General features: G+C 38.5%; 1 protein-coding gene across 12 annotated transcripts in view; it reads right to left on the bottom strand.

The window, feature by feature from the left end:
* Window positions 1-17,123, bottom strand: part of ZRANB3 (zinc finger RANBP2-type containing 3) — a 262,135-nt gene that overhangs the window by 182,476 nt on the left and 62,536 nt on the right. The gene's annotated exons all lie outside the window — the stretch shown is intronic.

Here is a 17,123-nt window from a genome sequence, read left to right as displayed (position 1 = left end):
ATTTAATGGGGAATCCTAGAAATGAGAGAGTCATAAAAGGACTGAGGTGAGCTCTCCACACAGTCCCTGGCTGATGAGGAAACTACAGACACATGCACAGGAGAGACGTGAGAGAGCCTGGTGGAAAGTGAAAACTAAAGAAGGCTTGAGAACTGACTGCAGTTTAGAATGAGTACCTCAACCCATATACAAACTGATAGGCAGAAGGTGCAAGCCTTAAGGTTCAAGGTGTTTAAGCATAATCTCCACCCAAATCATTGGCTGATGACTAGACTATACACACACAGAGACAACACCTAGGAATCTAGGTTAAAAAAATAAAAATAGGGTTTCCCCGGTGGCGCAGTGGTTGAGAATCTGCCTGCCAATGCAGGGGACACGGGTTCAAGCCCTGGTCTGGGAAGATCCCACATGCCGTGGAGCAACTAGGCCCGTGAGCCACAATTACTGAGTCTGCGCGTCTGGAGCCTGTGCTCCGCAACAAGAGAGGTTGCAATAGCGAGAGGCCTGCGCACCGCGATGAAGAGTGGCCCCCACTTGCTGCACCTAGAGAAAGCCCTCGCACAGAAACGAAGACTCAACGCAACCAAAAAAAATAAAAATAAATAAATAAATAAAACTATTCCCTAAAAAAAATAAATAAATAATAAATAAATAAAGTATAGGGAGGATGTGCACAGATTATATACAAATACTATGCCATTTAAAAAAAATAAAATAAAATAAAAAAATAAAATCATTGAGCAGAAACATTGGGCTGTACACTATGGGGAACAAATATAAAACAGAATCCAAATCAGCTATATTATCTAAAAGGTACAGTTTTCAACCAAAAATTACTAGGCATCCAAATAAACAGGGGGAAAGAACTAGTTAATAAAAATTGAGCAGGCCCAAATTTAGCAGACAAAGTAAGTGAAGCTATTATAAATATGTTCAAAGAATTAAAGGAAAATATGATGGCTATTGTTCAAGTAAGAAATCTTAATAAAAATTATAAACAATAACCAAACGGAAAATCTGGAATGGAAAAGTACAATAACTAAAGTAAAAAATTCCTCAAGGGGCTTGCGGCAGGCAGAATTCTAAGATGGTTCCCAAGACGTACCCCTCACCCTCATGTACATATCCTGCATAAACACAGAGGAGTGATCAAAGGGTTCATAAATGATAGCAATGAGAAGGGACTATGGCATTAGCCTCAAAAGATGGAGTTGGTGCACTGATGAAGGACTAATGAGTTGTAAGTCTCAACTGGAAGCTAGAAGAATGCTAATACAACCTGCTGGCCATGAGGTACTTTGGATGTGGACAAGAGAGCTTACAAAAAAAGAGCCTAGATGGAAAACTTCATAAAGTGTGTGTGCTGGGGGTGAGGAGCACCAACACTTTATGTAAAATGTTTGCATATATGTAAACATGCACACGAAAAATAGCTAACTGTGGCGGACTGTACTGCCTAAAAATGACTGCATCAGTACTTCCCGTTACACACATGTTCTTTTTTTTTTTTTTTTTTTTAGATTTTCAATCCTTTTTAAAGGATATTTATTTATTTATTTTTAGCTGTGTTGGGTCTTCGTTTCTGTGCGAGGGCTTTCTCTAGTTGCGGCGAGCGGGGGCCACCCTTCATTGCGGTGCACGGGCCTCTCACTATCGCGGCCTCTCTTGTTGCGGAGCACAGGCTCCAGATGCGCAGGCTCAGTAGTTGTGGCTCACGGGCCCAGTTGCTCCACAGCATGTGGGATCTTCCCAGACCAGGGCTCGAACCCGTGTCCCCTGCACTGGCAGGCAGATTCTCAACCACTGCGCCACCAGGGAAGCCCCCACACATGTTCTTCTTGCAAGGTGATGTTCACTCTCCTCTCGAAATTAGGTTGGTCTATGACTGTAGACAAGGGAACACTAGGTGACTTCTGAGGCTGTCACAAAAGGTGATAGAGCTTCCACCTCATCCTCTCGGGATGCTTGTTCTTGCAATTCAGCTACCATGCCGTGAGGAAGTGGAGAGATCTCAGCCAAGAGCCTGAATCAACTGCCTGACATGTGACTATGAAAGCCTTCAAGAAGACTGCAGCCCTGCCACTGTCTGACTGCAACTGCCTGAGAGACCCTGAGTGAGAACTACCTAGCTGGGCCCAGCCAAACCTTTGAATCATGAGAGATGATAAAACACTAACTGCTGTTTTAAGCCACTATGCTTTGTGGCAATTTATTATGTAGCAATAGATAATCGGAATAACAATCAGAACACTTACTCTGTGCCAGGCACTGTGCCAAGTGCTTCACAATTATCATTTTATTTCATCCACACAAATATTTAATGAGTAGATGTTATTATTATTCACTTTTGTAATGAGCAGAATGAAATCAATAGAGGCTAAATAAGGCCACAGTAAGTGGGAGAGCTGATACTGAAACAAAGATCCCTCTCACTGCAAAGTTGGAGTTTTTCGGCATTAGAAATTTTCTATGATGATAACAATAATAACTCATTTATTCAGAGCTTATATACAAGTCACTTTCTGAAGCATTTCACATGTACTAACTCTTTTAATTCTCACAAACACAATGTAGGGGAGCAAAATTTGCCACCCCAAAAATGTGTCTCTTTGGCATGAGGGTTAATTCAGGCTAATTATTTTTAAGCAACATAAGACTCAGGAAGACTTTCATTTAACCTCCCCCTTAGTTGCCTATAGAATTTAGATAAAAGGCCCATATCTGCAGAGATATCTGCAAAGAACATGTGCTAGATATGGTGGGAGAAACTCTGGCAGGGTCTAGAGTTGGGAGTCCACTCTGTGTCCCATTGTCTCTGCTCAGCCCAGCAAACATTTGTTTATCAAACATTTGCTTTTTCTTCTCCACATGAAATGCCTTCCTCCCCTCTGAAGTCCCAAACCACTACCCCAATATTCTCTTTTCTCTTTAGCTGAAGATGGTGTTTAAGGTGAGGGTTTCAGCCATTTTCACAAGTTACTCAGTTTTCCTGGGTCTCTCCCATGTATATATGTAATTAAACTTTTGTTTGATTTTCTCCTGTTAATCTGTCTCATGTCAATTTAATTCTTAGACCAGCCAGAAGAAACTAGAAGGGTAGAGAAAAATTTCTTCCTACCCAAAAGCCTTATGATGTAAACAATTTTATTTTCCTTTTATCGATTCGGAAGTTGAGGCACAAAGAGCTTAAGTAACTTGCTCAACAAATAATAGCTAGTAAGGGGAAGAGCCACCATATAAACTGAAACAATAAATCTTCAGAGGCTTCTCATACTGTTTTTATGTTATTCTTAAAAGTATAGGGACTGGGCTTCCCTGGTGGTGCAGTGGTTAATAATCCACCTGCCAATGCAGGGGACACGGGTTCGAGCCCTGGTTCGGGAAGATCCCACGTGCTGCAGAGCAACTAAGCCCGTGCGCCACAACTAGTGAACCTGTGCTCTAGAGTCTGCAAGCCACAACTACTGAAGCCCACGTGCCACAACTACTGAATCCCGTGTGGCTAAAGCCCGTGCTCTGCAACAAGAGAAGCCACCGCAATGAGAAGCCCGTGCACTGCAACAAAGATTAGCCCCCGCTCACCACAACTAGAGAAAGCCCGTGTGCAGCAATGAAGACCCAACGCAGCCAAAAATAAATTAAAATAATAATAATAATAAATAAATAAAAAGAAAAAAGTATAGGGACTTCCTTGGCGGTCCAGTGGTTAAGATTCTGCTCTTCCAATGCAGGGAACGCGGGTTCAATCCCTGGTCGGGGAACAAAGATCCCACATGCGGCACGGCCAAATTAAAAAAAAAGTACAGAAAGAGGTCTAGTCAAGATGGAATAACAGAGACTAGATTTATCCTCCTACCTAAATCAAACCTAAAAACACGCAAAATAAATTAAACAATGGTTTTTAAGACATAGGACATGAGGCAACAAAGAGCAGTGATCCCTGAAAGAAATCAAAGAATTTAAGCCCTACAAGTGCAAAGCTTACTGCTGGAGAGAGCTTCCAATAGGGACGCTGTCAGAGCTTGGTAGTCGCCACAGTGTCCCCGAGTTGCGAAGGTGCTGGGAGTCTAGGGAGACAAAGAAGATTAAGCTTCACAAGGCAGAGTACCAAAGAGGAAAGAGCTGCCCAGAGAGAACTCAAGCCATCTACAGAAGATACTCTCTTTAGCCAAGTACCGATCAAGGCATGCCTGGAAGCACACTACCTGAGTCCAGGGAATCATTCGAGATTTGGGGGCAGAACAATGTCCAAACCAGGAATACTGTCTGCTCATAATTCACAAAGATATTGGCATCCAGAAGGATTTTGCTTCAGAGTAAGGCAAAATTTGCCCTAGAATAAAACACTGCTTTGGTCCTTCCTACCTGACAAAACTTTAAAAACAGACCTAAAAGAATCAAATCATTCCCAAGTAAATGAGCTGTGTCCTAGAACAAAGCTCAACAATATGCATAGGCATATAAAAATTTCCAGCACCAACATGCCTCTGTCACAATACTTACTTTGGTGGTTTTTCTCTGTTTTGTCATTATTTTTTGTTAGAATTGCAGTCAGCCCATGTGTTAGTTAGGGTAGGTCTGGCTATAGTAGCAAATAGACTCCACAGTGTGTAAGAATTAAACCAAAAAGGGAACTTATTTCCTAACCAGACAGGAGTAGGAGAGGGGTGTTCCTGGTTGGCAAGCGGCTGTCCTCCCTGTGGGTAACTCAGGGACCCAGGCTCCTGGAGGATCTGCCATTACCTAGGCTTTCCATCTAGCTGGCAGAAGTGGACAGTAAAGGAATACAGCTGGGAAGTGTCTTCTGCTGATATTTCATTGCCTAGACTTCAGTCACATGGCCTTACTTTCACCTATAAGGAAGGTGAAGTGTAGTCTAACCGTATACCCAAGAAGAAGAAGAAATGAATTCGGGATGAACAGCTAACAGTCTTGTCGTAGCCAGTCTGTTAAAGCACTATTTATGACAGTCTGTTTTCAGAGGAGAGATAGGAGGTACTCTGGGGCAGATTGTGTCAATAGTTAATCTTGTGGGTAAGGAAGTTCTCATTCATCCTGGGGACTGCCAGCTATCTAAAGCTTTGGCGATTTTTCCAAGAAAGCTACACTCACTGATTCACCTGAAGTTAAACCACTGCATTATTCGATGCCTGGTCAAAGTTTTTTGGATGGGTGGAAAGTATAGGAGTGAGGTATACAGTCTATTCCTAGAGAACCTCAAACCATCACTCTATTGACTGCAGCTGGGTCTCCTTCTGATTCAATAATCCCCACCTCTAGCATCAGGACACCCTTCAAATTGTCCTTAACTTTTGAAACAGGGACCAGAAGGGGCAGGTTTGAGAAGGAAATCAGTAAATTCAATATTTTTAAATTGAGATGTAATTCATATACCATAAAATTTCCTCACTTAAACTGTACAATTCAGTGGGTTTTAGCATATTCACGAGGTTGTGCAACTATCACCACTATCTCATTCCAGGACATTTTCTATAAGTGCAATCATAATATGTGGCCTTTGGTTTGGCTTCTTTAAATCAGCATGTTTTCAAGGTTCATCCATGCTGTAGAGTGTATCATTCTGAAGATGAGTAATACTCCATTGTATGGATACATTACTATTTTTATGAATTTATCAGCTGATGGACATTTGGCTTGTTTCTACTTTTTGGATCTCTTAAATAATGCTGCTATGAACATTTGTACCCAAGTATTTGTATACATATTTTGAATTCTCTTGGGCACCTCCCTAGAAATGTAAAAGCTAGATCATATGGTAACTCTATGTATAGCATTTTGATGAACTGCCAAACAGTTTTTGCAAAGTGGATGCACCATTTTACATTCCAACGAGCAATGCACAAGGGTTTTAATTCATCCACATCCTTGTCAGCACTTATTACTGTCTCTTTTTTTTATTATAGACATCCTAGTGGGTGGGACTTGCAATGCTGAGCATATTATCATGAGCTTATAGCCAATACGTATATCTTTGTTAGAGAAATTTAAATTCCAATCTTTCACCCATTTTAAAATTGGGCAATTTACCTTTTCATTGTTGAGTTATAAGAGTTTTTTAGGGACTTCCCTGGTGTCCAGTGGTTACGACTCTGCACTTCCAATACAGGGGGCACTGGTTCGATCCCTGGTTAGGGAACTAAGATCCCACATGCCGCGCAGCACAGCCAAAAAAAAAGAGAGAGTTTTTTAAAATACATTCCTGACATAAGTCCTTTATCAGACACATGATTTATAAATATTTTCTCCCATTCTGTAGGTTATCTTTACATTTTGTTGTAAGTATCTGTTTAAGAACAAAAGTTTTAAATTTTGATTAAATCCAGTCTATTTTTTATTTGGTTGCATATTTTAGTCGTCATATCTAAGAAACTTCCTACTTCCCAGTCACAAAGATTTACACCTCTTTTAAAAGGTTTATAGTTTTAACTCTTATGTTTAAATCTTTTATCCATTTTGAGAAATTAAGTTTTGTAACAGTGTAAAGTAGGGATCCAACTTCATTCTTTTGCATGTAGATTAACAGTTGCTGCAGGATTTTTTGTTGAAAAGACTATTCTTTTTTCCACTGAATAGTCTCAGCACTCTTGTCAAAAATCATCTGGCCATAGATGTATGCATTTGTTTCTGGACTCTCAACTGTATTCTATTGATCTATATCTCTCTCCTTATGCCAGATCACATAGTCTTTGTTACTGCAGCCTTGTAGTAGTTTTTCGGGTTTTTTTACTGAGATATAATTGACATATAACATTACATTAGTTTCAAGTGTACAACATAATAATTTGATATTTGTAAATGTATATCACAAAATGATCACCACAATAAGTTTAGTTAACATCTGTCATCATACATAGTTACAAAATTTTTGATTCTTGTGATGAGAAATTTCAAGATCTAATCTCTGAGCAACTTTCAAATACGCAATACAGTATTATTAAGTATAGTCACCATGTTGGACATTACATCCCCATGACTTACTTATTTTATCACTGGAAGTTTACACCTTTTGACCCCTTCACCCATTTTTCCCATCCTCCCTAATGCCCTGCCTCTGTCAACCACCAATCTATTCTCTGTATTTATGAACCTGAGTTTTTTGGTTGCTGTTACTGTTTTGGTTTTGCTTTTCTGTTTCTGTTTGCTTTTGTTTAGATCCGCATATGTGAGATCATATAGTATGTGTCTTTCCAAATCTGACTTATTTCACTTAGCATAGTGCCCTCAAGGTGCATCCATGTTGTCACAAGTGGCAAAATTTCCTTCATTTTTATGGCTGAATAATATTCCATTGTGTGTGTGTATAAATATAAAGATTTATATATGACATTTTCATTATCCATTCACCCATTAATGAACACTTAGGTTGTCTCTATGTCTTGGCTATTGCAAATAATGCTGCAATGAACACAGGAGAATATATATGTTTTTGAGTTAGTGTTTTCATTTTCTTCAGATGAACACCCAAAAGTGAAACTGCTGGATGATATGGTAATTCTATTTTTAATAATTTGAGGAAGCTCCATACTGTTTTCCATAATGGCTGCACCAATTTTCATTCCCACCAACAGTGTACAAGGGTTTCCTTTTTTCTACATCCTCACCAACACTTGTGATTTCTTGTCTTTTTGAAAGAAGCCACTCCAATACGTGTAAGATGATATCTCATTGTGGTTTTGATTTGCATTTCCCTGATGATTACTGATGTTAAGCATCTTTCTACGTACCTGTTGGCCATCTGTATGTCCTCTTTGGAAAAATGTCTATTCAGATCTTCTTCCCACTTTTAAATCAGATTGTTTGTTTTTTTGTTATTGAGTTGTATGAGTTCCTTATATATTTTGGATATTAACCTCTTATCAGATATACAATTTGCAAATATTTTCTCCCATTTGGTATGTTGCCTTTTCATTTTGTTGATGATTTCCTTTGCTGTGCAGAAACTTTTCAGTTTGATATAGTCCAATTTGTTTATTTTTGGTTTTGTTGCCTGTGCTTTTGCTGTCAGATACAAAAAATCATCACCAAGACCAATGTCGAGGACCTTATCACCTAATGTTTTCTTCTAGGAGTGCTATGGTTTCAGGTCTTACATTCAAGTCTTTAATCCATTTTGAGTTAATTTTTGTGTATGGTGTAAGACAGTGGTCCAGATTTTCCCAACGCCATTTATTAAAGAGACTCTTCTTTCCCATTGTATATTCTTGATTTTTTTGTCATAAATTAATTGACCATATATATTCGTGTGTTTATTTCTGGGCTCTATTACATTCCATTGATCTATGTGTCTCTTTTTATGCCAGTACCATACTGCTTTGATTACTATAGCTTTGAAATCCAGTTTGAAATCAGGGAGCATGATGCCTCCAGCTTTGTTCTTCTTTCTCAAGATTGCTTTGGCTATTCGGGATCTTTTGTGGCTCCAATCAAATTTTAGAAATGTTTGTTCTATTTCTATGAAAAATGCCATGAGAATTTTGATAGAAACTGCGCTGAATCAGTAGATTGCTTTGGGTAGTATGGACATTTTAACAGTATTAATTCTTCCAGTCCATTAGCATGGGATGTCTTTCCATTTATTTGTATCTTCTTCAATTTCTTTCATCAATATCTTATAGTTTTCAGTGTACAGGTCTTTTACTTCCATGGCTAAATTTATCTCAAGGTATTGTATTCTTTCTGATGCAACTGTAAATAAAATTATTTTCTTAATTTCACTTTCCTGATAGTTCATTATTAGTGTATAGAAATGCAACAGATTCTTGTACATTGATTTTGTACCCTGAAATTTTACAAATTTGTTGATTAGTTCTAACAGTTTTTTGGTATTGTTTTTAGGGTTTTCTATACATAATATCATGCCTTCTGCAAATAGTGACAGTTTTACTTCTTCCTTTCTAATTTCGGTGCCTTTTATTTCTTTTTCTTTTCTAATGGCTCTGGCTAGGATTTCCAATAATATGTTAAATAAAAGTGGCCTTCCTTGTCTTGTTCCTGATGTTAGAGGAAAAGATTTCAGCTTTTCACTGTTGAGTATGAGGTTAGCTGTGGGCTTGTCATATATAGCCTTTATTATACTGAGGTACGTTCCCTCTATACTCTCTTTGTTGAGAGTTTTTATAATAAATGGCTGTTGAATTTTGTCAAATGCTTTTTCTGCATTTACTGAAATGACTATGGTTTTTATCCTTCATTCTATTACTGTGGTGTATCACATTGATTGATTTGCAGATGTTGAACTGCCGCAGACCGGCTGCAGAAAGCTAAAAGTTCCTGGCGGTGAGGGGTAAGGAACTGAGAAGCACCAGTATGGGGTCAGAAGGGCCAAGACAACTGATGGTTGCAAGGCAAGTTTATTCAAAGAGCATGAATGTATATATAGGTTCAGCATGGAACAAACACTAGGCAACAAATCAGTAAACCTTGTATTTCCACATAATTCTGTCGCCACTATCTATGCGCCATTATCTATGCACCACTATCTATGCACCACTATCTATGCACCACTATCTATGCGCCACTATCTATGCTTCAGCATGCCTTATGGGCCGGTCTTTGGAGATACAGACTTCTCCCTCAGGGCAGCACGTCCTTCTTCTGGGGAACAACCAGGGGCTCTTAGATCCAGAGCAGGCACCTGGAACGAAACTGGCCGCAAGCCATTTTCCTTTTTTACGCTCAACACCGCAGCGTCAGGAGTGCATACCAAGAAAGAGACAAGCAGTTCTCCAGAAAGCAGAAAGCTGAATAAGCTTACAGCTTGGGGGCCACCACATTGAACCATTGCTGCATCCCTGGAATAAATCCTGTTTGATCATGGTGTATGTATTGTTGAATTTGGCTTTCTAATACTGTGTTGAGATTTTTATATCTATGTTCATCAGAGATACTGACCTGTAATTTTCTTTTCTTGCAGTGTCTTTGTCTGGTTTTGGTATGGGTAATGGCCAGGGTAATGCTGGCCTCATAGAATGAGTTTGGAAGTGTTCCCTCCTCTTCTATTTTTTGGAAGAATTTGAGAAGAACTGGTATTCATTCTTCTTTGAATGTTTGGTAGAATTCATTAGTGAGGCCATCTGGTCCTGGACTTTTGTTTGTTGGGATTCAATCTCCTTACTAGTGACTGGTCTGTTCCGATTTTCTATTTCCTCATGATCTAATCTCGGTAGGTTGTATGTTTCTAGGAATTTATCCATTTCTCCTAGATTGTCAAATTTGTTGGCATTTAATTGTTTATTGTAGTCTCTTATGATCCTTTGTATTTCTGTGGTATCTTTTGTTTCTGATTTTATTTTTAGTGGTTTTGAAATAGGGAAATGTGAATCCTTTCCTTTCAAAATTGTTCTTCCTATTCTGGGTCCCCTTATATTTCAATATGAATTTTAGGATCAGCTTGTCAATTTTATACAAAGAGGCAGCTGGAATCTTGACAGGGATTGCATTGAATCTGTAACATAGATCTGTTTTAGATATATTGTGTTTTGACATGTCTATTAGACATGCAAATAGAAAGATGTTATTAAGTCTAGAGTTCAGAGAAAAATCACCATTTTTACTATCTACCATGTTAATTGCTCAATCACTTATTAGATTGATATTTCAGGGACACTGGACTCTATTGAGGACAAAAGAAAGTGATGCAAAGAACAATAAAAATTATTTGGAATCAAAAAATTTTATAATGAGGAAATAGAGATTGATTCTAATCCCTTCGTATGAAAGCAAAGCAAAATAAAACCACCCTGTACTAAACATAATACTATCACTAATATTCTATTTTTTTAAGTTGAGTTGTAGGCTGACAACGCTAATTTTATTATTTTGCTTTATTAGAAACAATATATTACATATATTATTTTGAATGTAATAAAATGTTTCATCTTAAAATGGGAGAAAAAAGGAATAGTAGGATGGTTAACTTTATATGTCAGCTTGACTGGGCCATGGGGTGCCCAGACATTCGGTTGAGTATTATCCTGGGTATGTCTGTAAGGATGTTTCAGGATAAAATTAGCAGTTTGAATCAGTAGACTAAGTAAAGCATATTGCCCTCCCTAATCGGGGTGGGTTCTATCCAATCAGTTGAAGGCCTGAATAAAACAAAAAGGCTGACCCTCCTGCAAGTAAGAGGGAACTCCTACCGCCTTGACTGCCTTCAAACTGAGACAATGTTTTTTTTCCTGCCTTTGTGCTTGAACTGAAACATTGGTTCTTCTTGGGCCTCAAACCTATGACTTTTGGACTAGAACTTACACCTTCGATTCTTCTGGTTCTTAGGCCTCCAGACCTGGACTAGCACTAGGCCACTGGCTCTCCCAGCGATCCACCTTGCCAACTGCAGATCTTTGGACTTCTCAGTCTCCATAATCACAGGAGCCAATCCCTCATAATAATCTCGAGAGAGAAAGAGAAACGGGGGGTAGGGGGGAACTAATGGGATATCTATATATCATCCTACTAGTTCTGTTTCTCTGGAGAACCCTAATACATATTTGAAGGGAAAAATAAAACACTGATCAAGAGAGGTTAAGTCACCTACTCAAGGTCAATACAACCTAATTAACATTAGAACTGAAACTAGAATCCACATCTCTTAATAGCTAGTCTAACAGACACTGTGGTTGGGGAATACTAATCTAGATTTATTGAATCCTCTTTCCCCCCCCCCCCCCCCGACCATGTTACTCTTTATAATCTCCCCTTGAGTAACAACAACAACAACAAAACCAAATGAAAGTTATCACGACTATTTCTTATATACATGACAGACAGATTCCCAGATTCTCACATTTCAGAGGACCACAGCACAGTAATGATGGAACTGGTAGTTACAGAAGAAACATCATCATTCTACTTTGTTAACTCTTTCTGCCTCATTCGTCTCTCAATTAAAACATATACACGAGATATTTTGGGCTGCAATACCATCAATATGCTAATAAAACTTATCTCTTCACCTCATTTTAATACATTTTCAGCTTATTCTAACTAACTGTGTTAGTGCCTCAATCTGTCCAGAGCAAAGTTTGAAGCTCAAATCAAAGAAAAAGAAAGAAGCATGCCCAGAGAAGAACGAATATTACTATAAATTTCTATTAAAAATGTCTTATTATTATTCTGTTAAAGAGAGACCCTGAGAGAAGAAAGCAGGATCCTTTGCTTCACCAAGGAATTATGTTTATCTCTTTGATTTTTTTAAAAAACATACATTATTTTACATTTCTACTTGTCTTTCAAAATCTGAAAAAAATAAAGACCTTAAAAATAAGAACTGAATAAAGAAAAAATTTTCATCCAGTTTCAGAAGCATAACATATCTGGAAATTCTCCTAATGAAAAAAAACCTTTTTTTTGGACTTCCCTGGTGGCACAGTGGTTAATAATACGCCTGCCAATGCAGGGGACACGGGTTCGAGCCCTGGTCTGGGAAGATCCCACATGCCGTGGAGCAACTAAGCCCGTGTGCCACAACTACTGAGCCTGTGCTCTAGAGCCTGTGAGCCACAACTACTGAGCCTGCATGCAGCAACTACTGAAGCCCGTGCGCCTGGAGCCCGTGCTCCACAACAAGAGAAGCCAGCGCATCACAATGAAGAGTAGCCCCCACTCGCCGTAACTAGAGAAAGCCGACGCGCAGCAACGAAGACCCAATGCAGCCAAAAATTAATTAATTAATTAATTTTTTTCTTTTTTTTTAACTTTTTACAACATAGTCACCGTTAGCAGGATCTATTTGCAATGACAACATAATCTTCTGGAGTACCAACTCTGGAAAACAACTTAGAAAAAAGAAGCTGCAGCCTGACTTATTTACACTAATCTGACAGTGCCCATGAAAAAAAATTAAGTTAAAAATAGAAAGAATTTCAAACAACAAATCTTTGGTTGATTTATCCCAAATATTAAAGTTTAAAACTCTGGCTATCAAGACTTACTTCCCCTTTGTCTTCATCATCCTAATAGGCACACCACCAATATCAGTAACATTTCTCATTATACAAAGTCACTTGAAACAGTAAGGGAACACATCAGAATATTCAGAGGGTGGGAAAGTGATCAGTGAGGGGTGGGAGAGTCTAGATATTTGAGATTTTAAAAATTCTCTTCCTGACCTGTCTAAGATTTGCTATTTCAAAATGTTTTATAAATGTAGCCATAAGAAGTCCCTACTGGGCTTCCCTGGTGGCGCAGTGGTTGAGAATCTGCCTACCAATGCAGGGGACACGGGTTCAAGCCCTGGTCTGGGAAGATCCCACATGCCGCGGAGCAACTAGGCCCGTGAGCCACAACTACTGAGCCTGAGCGTCTGGAGCCTGTGCTCGGCAACAAGAGAGGCCGCGATAGTGAGAGGCCCGCGCACCGCGATGAAGAGTGGCCCCCGCTTGCCGCAACTAGAGAAAGCCCTTGCACAGAAACGAAGACCCAAAACAGCCAAAAATTAAAAAAAAAAAAAAAAGGAGTCCCTGCTTCAATGATAATTTTATTTTCCTGTCTACTGCTTAAATAGTAAATTGACTGAATGGCTAACAACTTGTGAACTTAAAATTTTCCACCCATCCAGAAGCATTATTATCAGTTAAATAATATTTCTAACTTCCTGCTTAATGACTTTTTAAAATATTTATTTATTTATTTGGCTGCGCTGGGTCTTATTTGTGGCAGGTGGGCTCCTTAGTTGCGGCATGCATGTGGGATCTAGATCCCCAACCAGGGATTGAACCCGGGCCCCCTGCACTGGGAGCACGGAGTCCCAACCACTGCGCCACCAAGGAAGTCCCCCTGCTTAGTGATTTTTTACGTAAAATAAATGGAAGAAAATTTAATTCCAAATGTCTCTGGTATCTGAGTAAGGGAAATTTCTCATTTTCTTCAAAGGTATTAGGTGCTGAATTTAATAAATTATGCTCCTTGCTCCAATAAGGTTTTTCAAGACCAAATTCCTTTAAGCACTCTATTTTTGTCTTAAACACATTTTATAACACATATAAATCATATCAAATACAAACTATAATCTCTTAGAGCTATGCTGTCCATTATGGTAGCCACTAGCCAAATTAAATCTGAGTTAATTAAAATTAAATAAAATCTTAAAATTCAGCCCTTCTGTCACACTAGCCACATTTTAAGATCTTAAGCCATAGTAGCTAGCAGGCACTATATTGGACAGCCATAGATATAGAACATTTCCTTCATCACAGAAAGTTGTATTAGATAGTGACAGAGTATACTTGAAAATGATCACTGAGGCTGATATTCTCATTAAGGATGAGTATGAAAAACCTGTAATGATTACCATCATCACTCCTAGATGGTTGATGTATAAGTGACTCACATATTACACTATGTATAACAATGGCAGGTTTGACCTTTGCAACCAATTAAGTGGTAAGCAAAATGCCTGTAAATTAGATTTGGTGACAAGTTCATATAGCGGGTTTTTTGTTATAGGTAAGTATAATCAGTATTTATATTATAGTAAATTATGATATTAGAGTACAGTACTTTAAGTATGGGTCTAAAGCTGTGAGCTTATAAACTGAAAATACTGTATTTACACTGACAATACAACTCTGAACAGGCTCTTTGGCATTGGGGTATGATTAAAAAGATGTACTGATGTCAAACTATTCAAATAGGGGTGCTGCCATTTTTTGGCTGAGAAACATTGAATTCATTGAGCCCAATTTATTCATTAGCAAAACCTGGACAATAGTTTATGTCTCAAAAAGATTGTTAGAAGGATTAAATAACTTAAAACCTGTAAATAATTTAGCAGAGTCTCCAGGCAAAGTAAGAATCCAATAAACATTCTTAGCCTGGAAAAGACTGAATTAGATGTGAATTCAAATTAGAAGGCGAATGTAATTTAAAGTAGAATAAAAACATAAAATTACCTTATTTATTCAATCTTCAGATAGATACACTTACACATACATGTGAATAAACCGCCACTAATAAACACTTCAACTCCTGGGTAAAAACAGAAAGGCACCAATAGACACTCTCCCCAACAAATCTCGCAAAGGCGTTTTCATTACTTCCATTGACCACAAATACTACAAAGCTCCTACCTGCCTGGAAATGAGACCCCAAGGGTAACTTTAAAAACATGTTCCCAAAGGGTGCATCCGGTTATACAAATAACCTATGACTATGATTCCATATAACTAAGACGAGCACACACATACAACCACACATAGCATTTAAAAGCCTGTGATTTGCTTTAAAAAAAAAATCCAGTAGCGGAGTTGGGCTTGGGGGATCTACTTGTTACACACACATATACATATTTGAAAAGATCTACATTAAACATTTAAACCAATTTTATGAAACAATGACATAGGTAACTAGAAATTTTCATTGGGTCATTTGTAATGTTCTTATCTTTCCAGAAACTGCATTAGCTCTTGCTTACAAATGCCAATTATCCCTACTTTTCCTTCTGTTTTCCCACAAAAATGTACCAGAAAGTTTCTCTTGATTGACATAGGAAATGGCCACCAATACTGACTTTAGAGTCATAAGTTTGGGAACTAGGTTTAATTCAGAGAAAATAAGTACTTTTACCTTGGAAGGAAAAGTTTCAAATCCATTCATTTATAAAATCATGAGTTTCTACACATTAAAGTTTACTGCATCTGTGGAAGATGCCAATATCCACAATTCTCAAAATTTTAGGAAGCGAAAGAGACAAGAAAAAAGGGCTGAATTATTTTTATCTCAAAGAAAATCTCAAAGATGTGCTACAGTCAATTTCAACAAAGAAGTAAGGTCAGTTTTTGAAACCAAATTAAGCTGTTATCATTTTGACCTAATCTTACCCAAAAAAGTGTTTCTCAGAGGAAAATGGGCGTTTGCTTAACACTTTTCCTCTTCAAAAAGCATGACATCTACGGTAATACAACTTAACCAAGTAAGTTCTCACCTCTTTTTGTTCTTCTTCCTCCTATACAGCCCTAGAGCCCTCCAGTGTCTTCAGAGAATGGGTAAAATGGCAGTGGTGGCACTGGGGGCAATGTGGAGGTCCAAGATCCATGTCACACTGTGCTCCTTAGAAGAGAGGTTGCAAACTGGCAGTCAGGCTTACAAGAGGATTTGCTTCAGCCCCAGAGTGCCTTTTGGAAATTCACATTAGTTGCTAATATGTAAAAAGCAGAATATTTCACACACACAAAACACCTTTGAAAAACTGGGAAATCTGGCAACACTGAATGGGTCCTCTGACATGACAACTGGCTGAACCCGAGTAGCAGCTGTCCCCCTGAGAAATGATGCATGTGCTACTTTGCAATCAACCTGCCACACTGGGATGTGTCACTTGCCTGGCCCCTGCAAGCTGATTTCATAAAAACTTGAGGGGCGGTTCAGAAGCACCTACAGTAAGACAGTTAACTAGTACGTATGCTGATTTTACAGCCTGGATATGTCAGTCATCTAACTCCTGCAGTATAAGGATCTTTCTACCATTTAATATTTTAAAAGCTGATGAGAGTTGCTAAATGGGAGACTATTTAGATGTGTTGGGACACTGGCTCTCCTTCAAAAGAAAACTGTACAAACTACTCCAATACCATTTAATTAGAAGCTTTTGCAGTTCGGGCAGGCAGGATGAGCTCAGAAACAGCCTCAGCCTGAGTAAAAACTAGCATCAAGAGGAATTAAAAATGGGGTGGGAGAAGTTATTTCAGTCCACAGGAGAGCAGAAGGAGAAGAGGATAAACAAAGGTTAGGAGTGGAATGGTGTCCCCCAGTTCGAGGTGCATAGTAGGTATGATGTAGTGACTCCTGCATACATGGATAAGCCTCTTCATTCTATTGTTGAGGAAAAGAATCCTAACCAGACTTATCAAAGGACACCCATGCAAAATATCTTAGATTCAGAAATCCTTAGCTGTTGTTGCTTTTTAAAGTTCATATAAACATTTCCCCCTTAACTGGCAGTTACCTAATTCTGTCATCATCCTACCCATCTGTTCCTATGAGAACTTAATGAAATCTATATCCAGGAGTACAAGTCTGAGTCATTAAACATTTATTTTCAACTTCACATACATATTCAGTTTCATGTTCTGCAAATTGATTCAATCCACCAAAAGAAAAAA

Source organism: Balaenoptera borealis (assembly GCF_965194805.1).
Source record: "Balaenoptera borealis genome assembly, chromosome: 6".
Lineage (NCBI taxonomy): Eukaryota > Metazoa > Chordata > Mammalia > Artiodactyla > Balaenopteridae > Balaenoptera > Balaenoptera borealis.
Note: the sequence above shows the minus strand (reverse complement) of the source record. Positions and strands in the feature narration are given on the sequence as shown.